Source organism: Giraffa tippelskirchi, chromosome 8 (assembly GCF_054371585.1).
Source record: "Giraffa tippelskirchi isolate mGirTip1 chromosome 8, T2T-mGirTip1v1.2.pri, whole genome shotgun sequence".
NCBI lineage: Eukaryota > Metazoa > Chordata > Mammalia > Artiodactyla > Giraffidae > Giraffa > Giraffa tippelskirchi.
Window position 1 is genome coordinate 16781450 of NC_137282.1, and position 12378 is coordinate 16793827.

The following is a 12378-nucleotide window of genomic DNA, read 5'->3' on the forward strand; positions in this document are numbered from 1 at the left end:
TGCTATTATACACAACATTTTAATTTTGATATTAATGTTTTTCATTCATCAATTTTTTATAATAAGTCTATACTGCTTACAATCAGAAAAAAAATAACCAATAAAAATTGGATAAGTGAAAGTTAGTGATAAAGAACAGGTAACCGTTTTAAATATGTTTGTGTTGTCCCACAAACAATATAGATGTAGTCATTGTCACAGCATTTATAGAATATTCAGCTAGAGGCAGAAAAAATTTCTTGAGCAGCCTGAGAAAGAAAACGACTACTCACCATGACGCCTCATCATTCTTTTTCACTCATGTATCCCACCTACAGAAACTGTTATAACAACATGATGAAGTCAAAAGCCCTTTTCAATTCACCTTTAATCCCTGACCCTTGTTATGTCTGTCACTTTTAATACATGTGCTCTCTCCATGGTATTAACTGACATGTTTGATAACTAAACACATCATGTCAGAGGCCACCCAGTAGCTTTCACGATGAAAAGAAGTTTGATCCCCAAAACATGACCCCCTTATCCTGGTTGTTCAGTTCAATTCTAGTGCTGCAATTACTACACAAAGCTGAGTGGCCAAGTGACCCAGGGTGTGGAGTTGAGCTCAGTCCAGAGTTCCTGAGGGCTTTTCAGTTTTATCTTCCCTCCATGGTGACTAGTGAAAACATCATTTTATTCATTTGTTCTTTCACTCATTCAGCATTATGTTTGTAAAGCATATAACTACCAGTCCTTGTGCTCAACTTTGAAGATACAAGGTAAACACAATGAAATGCACATGCCTTCATACACCTTTTGACCAAATATGGCTACTCAGGAGTCAAGCATCACTTATGTAGTCAATCCAGCTATTTATCCATATCACCTGGCCATTAAGGAGTCTCCAAAATGGAGCATTAATCAGTTTCTATGCTTTTATCAATCACCCTTATACTCACATACTTTATCTTTTTTTTTTTACTTTTTCTTTCATATTGGAGTATAGCTGATTAACAGTGTTGTGACAGTTTCAGGTGGACAGCAAAGGGACTCAGCCATACATATACATGTATCCATTCTCCCCTAAACTCCCCTTCCAACAAGGCTACCACATCACATTGAGCAGAGTTCCCTGTGCTATACAGTAGGTCCTTGTTGGTTATCCATTTTAAATACAGCAGTTATACTTATGTACTCAACCAAAGAATAATTTTCTGCTTTCAAGCAAGTTTATTCTGTGTGTATTGCCAAGGCTTTCTGTGTGTGTGGATACAGAGAAGGCACCCAGTACAGCAATCCGTATCAGCTAAGTCTATTGCAGAGATCAAAGGTGACAGAGGCAGTGACTCTTTCTCCTTCATATTTAATATAATCACTTATAGCAAATCCAGGTTCTCATCAGTGTGTTTACAATGACTATGTTGTCCATAGGAATATGATGAACATAACTCATAAATATTACGGCAAATTGATTGATTTAGGGGTTTTCATTTTTTTTTTTTTTTTTTTTTCTGTTACTGTTGTGGTACCTGGCACCATTTTTTTTAATTATGTTTCTCAATCATCATCTGGAAAGAAAACATTCTAGAATAACGTCATTAAAAACAGATCTGATAAAGCACGGTCACTACTACATATCATAAAGCAGGTACAAGATATTTTACATTCACAGAGGTATGTTCAATGCTATTCTCCCAGAACGTCCCACCCTCACCTTCTCCCTCAGAGTCCATAAAATTGTTCCATGCATCTGTGTCTCTTATTCTGTCTCGCATATAGGGTTATCGTTACCATCTTTCAAATTCCATATATATGCATTAGTATACTGTATTGTTGTTTTTCTTTCTGGCTTACTTCACTCTGTATAATGGGCTCCAGTTTCATCCATCTCAGTAGAACCGAAATTGATTGATTTAGGGGTTTTCATTTTTGTGTTAACCTATTTTAGATAGTTCTCTGCTATACACAAAAGCAAGGCAAACAAAGTATCTTTTGCACATTTCTATATCCAAGACAGAACTTGTGTTGACTTTCTTTACCCACTCAAAATTAGATTTCTGGACCATACAACTTGCTAAAATACAGACTCTTAAATCTATAGATGAAGTAAAAGACTTCTAATCAGTTTTCATAAACTTGAAAGTGTGAAGAGCTTGAATTAGTTGCATAGCACAAAGTTATCCAAATAGCCAACTATCTGGTTATTACAGAAACGGAAGCTGAAATGGTTTAATCTTGGATTTCTCTATTTTCCAAACCTATTTGTACCCTATGACTTATTCTGTTCCGCCACCCATATATTCCATGGACATCTCAACTCAACAATCTCAAAGCCACTTGCATTTCCTTCATGAGAACTAATTACTGTTCCTCCTGTGTATCATGTTGCTTCAACCCACTGAAATATCATTACAGGCATCTATGCTGAGTCCAAGTCTAGTAAATTCTAGTCTTTTAATCTCTCTCCAGGCTGACCACTTTGTCATCTCCCCATTTCAAATATGAACTCTCTTTCTTAAACTCCTACGTTGTAAGGATCAACTCCAAACCATGAAATATGCCGTAAAACAGCTTACATGTCCTGGTCCTTGCCTCCAACCCTCAACAAATCTCCTGCCATTTATACTCTCGTATCTTGTGGTCTAGGAACAGATTTTTCTTTCTTTTTGCAATTCCTAAACACACTATTCTCTCTCCTCCTGGAGTTTAACATGTGCGCTTCCTTTTGCCCTTCACCTGGCTGAGCTTGCTGGCAGGTCATGAGTCTGCTAGGTGTAATACTTTGAGGAAACTTCCTCACCTTCTCTGCCCCATTAGTGCCAAGCTGTTTCAGTTAGATGCCCCTCCTCTGAGATCCCACAGCACTTTATCTTTATTAACAACACAGCTGGGACACCCCATACTGCAGAATCTATTTACTTCTTTGTCTCCTAACATGAGATGGGTCCTTACTGCATACACTGGGCCTAGTGAAGAATATTACACAGTATTGGTGGTATACATGTATTTCAAAATACATAAACAAATGGAGCATCCTTTTAGGTCCATTCTAGACAATACTTACTTTTTACTCCCATTCATTAAAGAAAAAAAAAAAATTGAGTAACAAAGGTTTGGAGGATTAAAATGCAAGGGCATCTACTGCTCTTATTGGCATCTTCATTAAGCCATGAGGCTTTGTGGATTTTCTAGTGGAGAGTATGGAGCCACTACATATTAGACTTTCCCAAAAGAATTACGACTTCCCTTCATATCCTCAAACAAAAGTACTAGAATATAATACTCACTAAAGGCAGAGCATGGCATGGATTCAGACACTAAGTACCCGGAAATCTACTTCATTCTCTTCTTGCTACCCTCTGGATTTTTCATTTTCTAATCTGAGTATCTTTTCTCTACATTATAAAGGACCCATCTCAATGCTGTAAAAATCATACTTACCCATACTTACAGTTTCTACTTTCCCTCAATTTCAGCTTAACTCATTGCCCATGATGGCCATCTGGATCTCTCTCTGCATCACAAGTGTTCAGCTTCACCCACTGCTTTGTTCCCTCCATGTCAGTCTCCAAAGATGACATCTTATCTTTTCAAACAAGGAAGACCATATCAAAAGCTCCCGGCCAGCCTGCAAATGACCACCTTGGCTCGGAGAAGGCAATGGCACCGCACTCCAGTACTCTTGCCTGGAAAATCCCATGGACGGAGGAGCCTGGTGGGCTACAGTCCATGGGGTCACTAAGAGTCGGACACGACTGAGCGACTTCACTTTCACTTTTCCCTTTCATGCACCAGAGAAGGAAATGGCAACCCACTCCAGTATTCTTGCCTGGAGAATCCCAGGGGTTCTGTCCAAAGTTCTCTCCTTGGCGGAGGGAAGAGGCTGCAAGTAGAGGGATGGGGCCTGGAGGGTAGCAGGTATTTTAGTATGCTTGTGAAAGAAACGTGTTTTCAGCCAATGTGGATCTCACTTTCTGATAGGAATCACCATTCTTAACTCCAACGAATTCTTAAATAATATTTGTCACTTTTCAAGAATGAAAAGAAACCCCTAGAATTCCACAAGTGACAGGATCCCACGTGGAAGCGCAGTCCCCGCGGACCGACACAATCCTAACTCACTGAAGGTGTGATCTCTCAGGACCCAGACTGGAAATTAGCCTCTAGCTGCATCCTAACCTTGTTTAACTGTTTCCTTAGTAAAAACAGATACTAGCTTACCTAATGCCTTTTTACTTTTCCCTTAATTAATATTTCTTTCCTTGATGCTATTACTGCATGTCTTGCTATATATAATGTATATACTGTATGCCATGCCAAGCCCTGGTAGCTCAGATGGTAAAGAATTTGCCTGCAATGCAGGAGACATGGGTTCAATCCATGGGTCAGGAAAACCCCCTGGAGAAGAAAATGACAACCCACTCCAGTATTCTTGCTTGGAGAATTCCATGGACAGAGGACCTGGTGGGCTACAATTCATGGGGTCGCAAAGAGTCAGACACGACAGAGCAACTAACACTTTGCTATATATTCACTTCTTTATGGAAATCATCTTATTTGATTTTTATAACATAAGATGATGGATTTTATCTTAGTTTTCAAGATAAGGAGGCTCTTGGTAATCTATATTCCTAACTAACTGCAAGCTATTTCTTCCTGAACATGTTTGTATGGAGAGGATTTTCTAAGATGGATGTAAAGAACCACCTCACTCATTATCATACTATTAATAACTGGTAAATTTTAGATCCCAAACCACCTCTCTCTGATGACCATGGTCAAGGTCTTAACTATTATAGAGCACTAGGGAAGCCTCAGAGCTGACTGCAAGAGATGTAGAGACAGGTGTGGGCTGACTGGAGGGCCTGTAGTGACATTTTATTTCAGAAATCCTCTACTCCAGTCTAGGACCTAGATAACAAATTATCATTTTCCCATTTATTTCTAAAGTCTTAGAGAATTCAAAACCACCTCAGAGAATCTTGCTCTTGTATTTGTTTCCTCTAATATTCTATAGATGCCCAGTTTACTTTTAAAGAAAATAATACTGAATTATCTACGCCATGAATATATAATGGCAAGTATTTGCAATTAAACATCACTTCAATGTAGTCAAAATTCAGTTCTAAGATTTTTTTCTAACACTAATGAAAAGAAGATAATTTTTCTCAAGCTGCCGTTTAAACTAAAACTGATTAAATCTGTGACATCTCATCAGAAATTAGCCAGGAACTTAATGAAAAAGAAGCACGCTAGGGTTTCTGAGTCTTACCATCTGCCTTCACCAGGGCTTTCAATTCCCACAGAAAGAGTGGGAATCTTACATCCAGATGACTGGAGTCAGATCATAACTTCATGAGATATACTTAATATAGGTCAGAAATTTTTCGTAAATTTAGAATGCTAATACTTAGGAAGGGATTAAACACAGTCCATGGCGGATACCAAGCTCTGCGGAGCTGCATAAATAATCCATTTCTCGGGGTTTCCTTAACTTTGGAGAGGCTTTTAAAGCATCAAAGCTGAGCAAATATTTTGCAAATGAATCTGGCCCTGAGTGATCCAGTATTAAATTCTGATCATTAGCGGAGGAAAAGCTGCCTCTCCTCTCAAGTGAAGAAGCTTTGCAACCCTCAAGTTCTTTAAATATTGACCTAGTAAAGAGGAACCTGAAGAAAACATGCCAGAATCCACAATGGAGTTGCAGAAGGATCTCTTTCAAGCTTTCCATTAAGCCCTTCTCTTCTGGCCATGTTACCTGGCATGTGGAATCTTAGTTCCCCAACCAAGGACTGAGCCTGCACCCTCTACCCTGAAGTGCAGAGTCTTAACCACTGGACCGCTAGGGAAGTCCCTCTCTTAGGCCTTTCTTAAACCATCTCAGAAGATGAAGAATCTACATGTAAAGAGATCAGGAGAACGATTCCATAGTCAACCACAGTCATGATTTTCAGCAGGGTAACACTTTGCATGGTATGAAATTCTTTCTTATAGCACTTCTTAATCCCTCATGGTACAACTGATGAGCATTTCTTTTGCCTATATCCATTGTTAATAAGCAGAACAACTGTTCTCCATTTATCTGAATGGTTTATTATCTCCTCTCAACTGTATTTCTGCCAGGGTAAATACTCCCAGCTGCTTTCATCTTTTCACAGGGGTATTAGAGTCACAGAAAATTGTTCAGAATGTCAGTAGGATGAAATTCACCCTTGCCCAAAGAAGTTTCAAAACCATGAAAATGAAAACACTGATCCCTTTTCAAGTCTCTGAAAACTGAACGTTCTTGGTGAATAAGGTCATGCTGTAACCAATCACATCTGCCAGGTAACCAGCTCCAGATATGATGCTGGATTCAAATGTCAGTCCTGGGGAGATCTGTACACTGTGATTTGGATCTTCAAAGAATAAAGAAAAACCAAAGTGAATGAGGCACTAAGGAATAGAGATACCCTATGAATTGGGACAGAACTGAGCAATCATGGAAAAACAGGCAGGAAGACAGGTGTGACTGGAATGGAAGTCATTGATTGCTTGCTCTGGAGTTTGGGAGATTATCTAAAGTCAGTAGACATTCATTGAGAAGATCTTTTTCTGATTTTATTTTAAAATTGGCTGTTTTTTAATTTTATATTTTAATTGAAGGATAATTATTTTACAGATAAAACTAATTTATGGTCAAATTTTATGGATTATAACACATGCATAGATTTACATAGCTGGCATTAGACTCATGATACAGAACAGTTCCATCCCCACTCCCTCCCACCACCAAAAAAAAAAGAAACAACTGCTCATTCTATCTCCCTGTAGACACATCCTCTCCTGGCTCATAGACCCTGGCAGTCACTGACCTGTTTTCATCACTGTAGCTTTCCTTTTTTGATATGTTATAACATCTAATAGGCAACTTTTTGAGGTTTCTTCTTTCATTCATCCAAGTTGTTGCATGTTTCAATACTCATTCCTTTTTACGGATAAGTAGTAGTCCATTGTAAGGATGTACCAGTGTTTGTTTAACCATTCACCCACTGAAAGATTTCTGGTTTATTGCCAATTTGGGGGGAAATATGGAGTATTATAAACATTCACATATGGGTTTGTGTGAACATACATTTTTATTTTGCTAGAGTAAATAGTAAGGAGTGGAATTTCTGGGTCATATGGTAAGCATATGTTCACACTCAGGAGAAACTACCAGACGTTTTTCAAGTGGCTATTCCATTTTGTATCCCCATCAGTAATGTTTGAGAATTCTAGCTGTTACACATCCTTACTAGTAATTGATAGTGACAGTATTTTGTTCGTTTTGTTTTAATTACCATTCTAGTGCTACCACATTGTCATTTTAATTTGCATTTCCCTAACGGCTAATGATGGTGTGCATATTTTCATGTGATTTATTACCTTGTCTATATCCTTTTTGGTGAAATGTCTAAGACGGTGCCTATTTTTAAACTGGATTGTTTGTATTCATACCATTGACTTTTCAGTTTATTTTTTAAATATCTAAATACAAGTCCTTTTGTGGATATGAGACATAAATATTTTCTGTCTGTTGTATATCTTTCTCCTCTCTTAACAGTATCTTTCACAGAACAAAGGTTTTTAATCTTGTTAAAGTGAACTTATCAAATATTTCTTTTCTTTCTAGGGGTCATATCTAAGATGTTGCTGCCAGGTCATGAAGACTTTTTCCTATGTTTCTTCTAAAGGTTTTATAATTTTTGATTTTTATATTTAAGTTTATGATCCACTTCACACTTATTTTTGCACAATGTTAAGGATTAGGTTGAGGTTCCTTTTACATGCATATGGATTTCCAATTTTTCCAATAACCATTCCTTGGAAAGATAATCTTTTCTACAGAGAACTGTGTTTATATCATTGTCAAAAATCAATGAGTATATTTGTGCAGTTCTATTTCTGGATATTGGGTTCTGTTCTATTGGTTTATGTATCTATCTCTTTAATATACTATATTGATTACGATGAAAGTAAGAGTGTTAGTTGCTCATTTGTGTCCAACTCTTGGTAATCCCAAGGACTACAGCCTGCCAGGCCCCTCTGTCCATAGAATTATCCAGGCAAGAATACTGGAGTGGGTAGCCATTCCCTTCTCCAGGGGATCTTCCCGACTCAGGGATTGAACCCAGGTCTCCTGAATTGCAGGCAGATTCTTTACTGTCTGAGCCCACCAGGGAAGCCATATTGATTACTATAACTGACAGTAATTCCAGTATTCAAGTTATTTCAGAGTTTAGAATGTGAAATTTCTCAATTCACGTCACCAAGCCAACAAAACCTTGATACCACTCAATACACAACACAAATTTAAAATACTCTCAACTATGAATGTAGAACTCCAAACAAAATTGGCAAATCACATTTTTAAAAATCAGTATTTCACCATTAAGCATGAGTTAACTGTAAGTTTTATGTAGAGGTCTTTTATCAACTTGAGGAAGTTCCTTCCATTCTGAGTTTGCTGAGAGCTTTTTATCAAAAATGAATGTCAACTGAATTTTGTTAAATGACTTCTACATTAGTTGAAATGATATATTTTTTATTTTTTTAACTGTTTATTTGGAGGAGTATATTGATTTCTGAATATTAAATTTATTTTCCATTCTCAGTCATGAGTATTTAGAAGTTTGTTGTTGAATTTCCAGATGTCTGGAAATTTTCCAGGTATCATCAACTTCTAATTTAATTCCAATATAAATAGAGTAGCTATTTTTTGTGATTTTATTTCTATTAAACTTGTTAAAAAATTTTTTTCTCACATAAATTAGGTCCACCTTGTTGGGTATTCCATGTGCAGTTGAAAAGAATGTATATTCTATTGTTTGGGGTTCGAATGTTAAATAAATGTTATTTATGTCCATTTGGTTGATAAGAGTTTCATTCTTCCAGTTTTTCAACATACTACCAGATTTTCTACCTACTATTTCTACCAATTTTTGAGAGAGTATTTTTGAAACCTTCATCTATAATAATATAACTGTTTCTTCTTTCATCTGTATCAATTTTTACTTCACATATTTTGACCCTCTGGTGTTGGATACACACTTATTTAAGATTATTATGTGCATCCTGTTGGGAAATTGTTCCTTTCATCATTATTTAATTTTCTTTTTATCTATGGTCATTTTTTCCCCTTAAATTCTACTTTGTCTGCTATCAACATTGCAACTCAAATTTTCTTTCTTGTTTAAAATTTCTGTAGTTTATCTTTTCCCATCCTTTTGCTTTTAAAATAGCTATGTCACTATTTCAAAATGAGCTTATTTTACATAGCATATTGTAGCATTATGTATTTTTCCTTATCCACTCAAAAATTGATTTTAATTGATTTTTAGGCCACTTATATTTAATGTAACACTAATACACTTAAATTTAAGTCTACCATTTTACTATTTGCTGTTTGCTCTTTCTGGGTTTGTTCCCTCTCATTTTCCTGCCTTATTTTGCATTCCTGGATCTTCTTTTGGTGTTCCATTGAAATTCATCTGTGTTTTTTTTTTTTTTTTACCACATCTCTTTGAGTAAACACAATTTATTTTGTGGTTGCACTAGGGATTACAATATGCATACTCAATTTTCATCTTCTATTTTGAATCAATGTTTTATACCTTCAAATAGGATTTGGAAGCCATATCTACCATCAGTTAGACTTCTTTTCTACGCCCCTCTTTGTGTGGTAAACATGTGAATTATATCTACATATAATGAAGACTACCTCAGATATCAGTTTTTACTTTCAGCCACTCCTGGAGCTCTTTCTGTTCACGCTGATTATTCCACTTCTCAGTTTCCCCAAGTCGAAACTGAGTGTTACCCCAGAGGAAAAACACAGGGAACTCACCACTCTCTTTCCAGTATTTTCATTTCTGCTTTCTCAATTCATGTGTGACTATTTACTTCTCAGAGTCTTTAAACATATAGTCCATGCATTTGATCCATATTTGATAGTTGTATTCAGTGGAAGAGACAGGGCTCAGACCCCATGGACTGTATGTAGCCTGTTAGGATCCTTTGTCCATGGAATTCTCCAGATAAGAATACTGGAGTGGTAGCCATTCCCTTCTCCAGGGGATCTCCCCAGCCCAGGGATTGAGTCTGGGTCTCCTGCATTGTAGGCAGATTCTTTACTATCTGAGCCACCAGGGAAGTCCCTGTTTACTCCATCTACTCCAAACTGGAACCTCACTAAAGAGTTCTGAGTAAAGAAAAATATCATAGTAAAGTAACAAATTAGAAAGCTGGATCTTACCATACACAGGCATTTTTGTAAAGAGACTAAAAGAGGCAAATAATCCAACTCTCGCCTTTAGTCTTCATTTGTCAACTTCAGTCACAGCAACCCTTTCCTTATTTTTTTTCTACAAAATAATTAAAAATTACATAACAATTCTAAGTAACTGAGTGTTCTATATTAAAAAATGATTCATCAGGATTGGGAAGTTAATTTAGAATTTTACTCATTGTGAGATAACAGGAATTTCTCAACAATTCTATTCATGTAAGCACCAAAGTAATATACAGTAGCAGTGGTCATGGAATTCAATTTTTAAACTTCCTGCCTTTAATTAGAAAAAATCCTCTTCAATCACCCTTTGTGACTATTTTCTAAAGAAAGTGCAGCAGTACAAACACACCTTCAGTGCTCAAATAATCTACCTTTAAATACAGTTCTTTTTATATAAGCCTAAATTTAAAATTGTGTATGCATGTGCATGTATAAAGCCAGAACATGACCAGACAAACAAACAAATAAAATGTCCTACCAACTGGGATTAATCATTTGTTTGCAATCTGAAAAAGGCCACAACAATAACAGCTGAGGAGAATGAGTAAAAACAATGGGTGCTGTGCATATAGCCAATTTTCTCCTTCAATTGTTCAGACAGTCACATGCCAAGAAACCAGCGTTGCCTAAATTTCAGTTGGTAATATCTGTCTTTTAAAAACACAATAATGCACTTTGAATTCCACTAAATGAAAGCAAATTTTCATTCAGATTAATCTAATATTGAAGAGCTATTATTTATAATATTTATGAGAACTTGAATTAAAATATAGATAAATAGCCATTCAGGTAATAAACTTTAGATTTATTATAAATACTTACAAGATCATTTGCAAGTTTCTTTGACCAGCTCTTGGAATTTATTAGCATCGTGAGAATGATGATTCTTTTCTTAAACCGGTTTCCTCCAGAACAGAATCTTTCATGCAATTGTGACCTTTATGAGAGCAAGAACCAGGTGCTGAGCACCAGGATATGAGTGAATGATTCCAGGATATGAGTTTAGAATGAGTCTATTTTCCACCCCTGGTGAGTTCAGGTAAAAGGCAGTTTCTGGCCCAGAGAAGGTGCTGAATAATGCTTGTTAAATATTATTACTTTTCAAAAAGTTTAATTTCTACATGAGGCCTGGTATCTATCACATACATCAGTACAATCTCCCTTTCTCACTTTATACGGCAAACCCTGAAAATAACAGAAACCATTCATATTTGCTTCTAGAAATGTGCTTAAAAACAAAACATAAAACCAAACCTCTGTGTCTCCATTTTGCCCATTCGCTGGCAGTTCTTGTGTGCTAAAGCATGGGATACATTAAGCAAACACACCCAATGGTTCTTTCACCGTGTCCTTTTCTACTGATCTCAAGCACACACATGAAATAAAACAAAATCTAGGATGTAAGTTAAGTTCTTTGAGACTAGATACTAGATTCTGACACTGCATTCTGATACTAGAATGACAATCATAGGCTAAGATATACAAAAGGAGGAAAAGACTAAACATCTCTTGAACAAACATTATATGTCAATGAATATACTAGTTTCCTCTACAATATCTGCCTTACTCCTCACAGTAAGCCCTTGGGTTATTTTTAACATGATTGTACAAGATGCTGAGACTCAGACAAGGTGACAACAAGTAAGTGAAAACCTAGTACCTGAATGGAAAATTAACCGAAAAGCAATTTTCATCTTTAGTTTTCAAAGACACAATAATAGAAAGTCAAAATAAACATCGTACAACTTGGTGATGCTTCGTGACTACAACTAACCTTTTCAGATCACTTCCTCTGTCCGTGTTCAATGCAATGACACATCTCTAGATGGGATTTCTCCTTTCACTTTTTTCTTAGAGGAATTCTTTTTCTGATGCTGCCCAGAACAAGAGAAACACCCACCCAAGGAGAAACTTCCAGGGATAGAATTTCTGTTGCACGCCAGCAAAATGAATCTGAACAACAGGTGGGGCTAGCTTCCTTTATAACAGATGTGAATTCTCTTCGCAGGCCTGACTGCTTAGAAGAGTACTAAGTCCTCTCTCATTCCTCATCCTTGGTAACAGCAAGACACACTCTCGAGTTTCAC

At 36.6% G+C, this 12378-nt stretch overlaps 1 protein-coding gene across 1 annotated transcript in view; it reads right to left on the reverse strand.

Annotated features, from left to right (window-relative positions):
• NRG1 (neuregulin 1) overlaps positions 1 to 12378 on the reverse strand; it is a 1106536-nt gene that overhangs the window by 688866 nt on the left and 405292 nt on the right. The gene's annotated exons all lie outside the window — the stretch shown is intronic.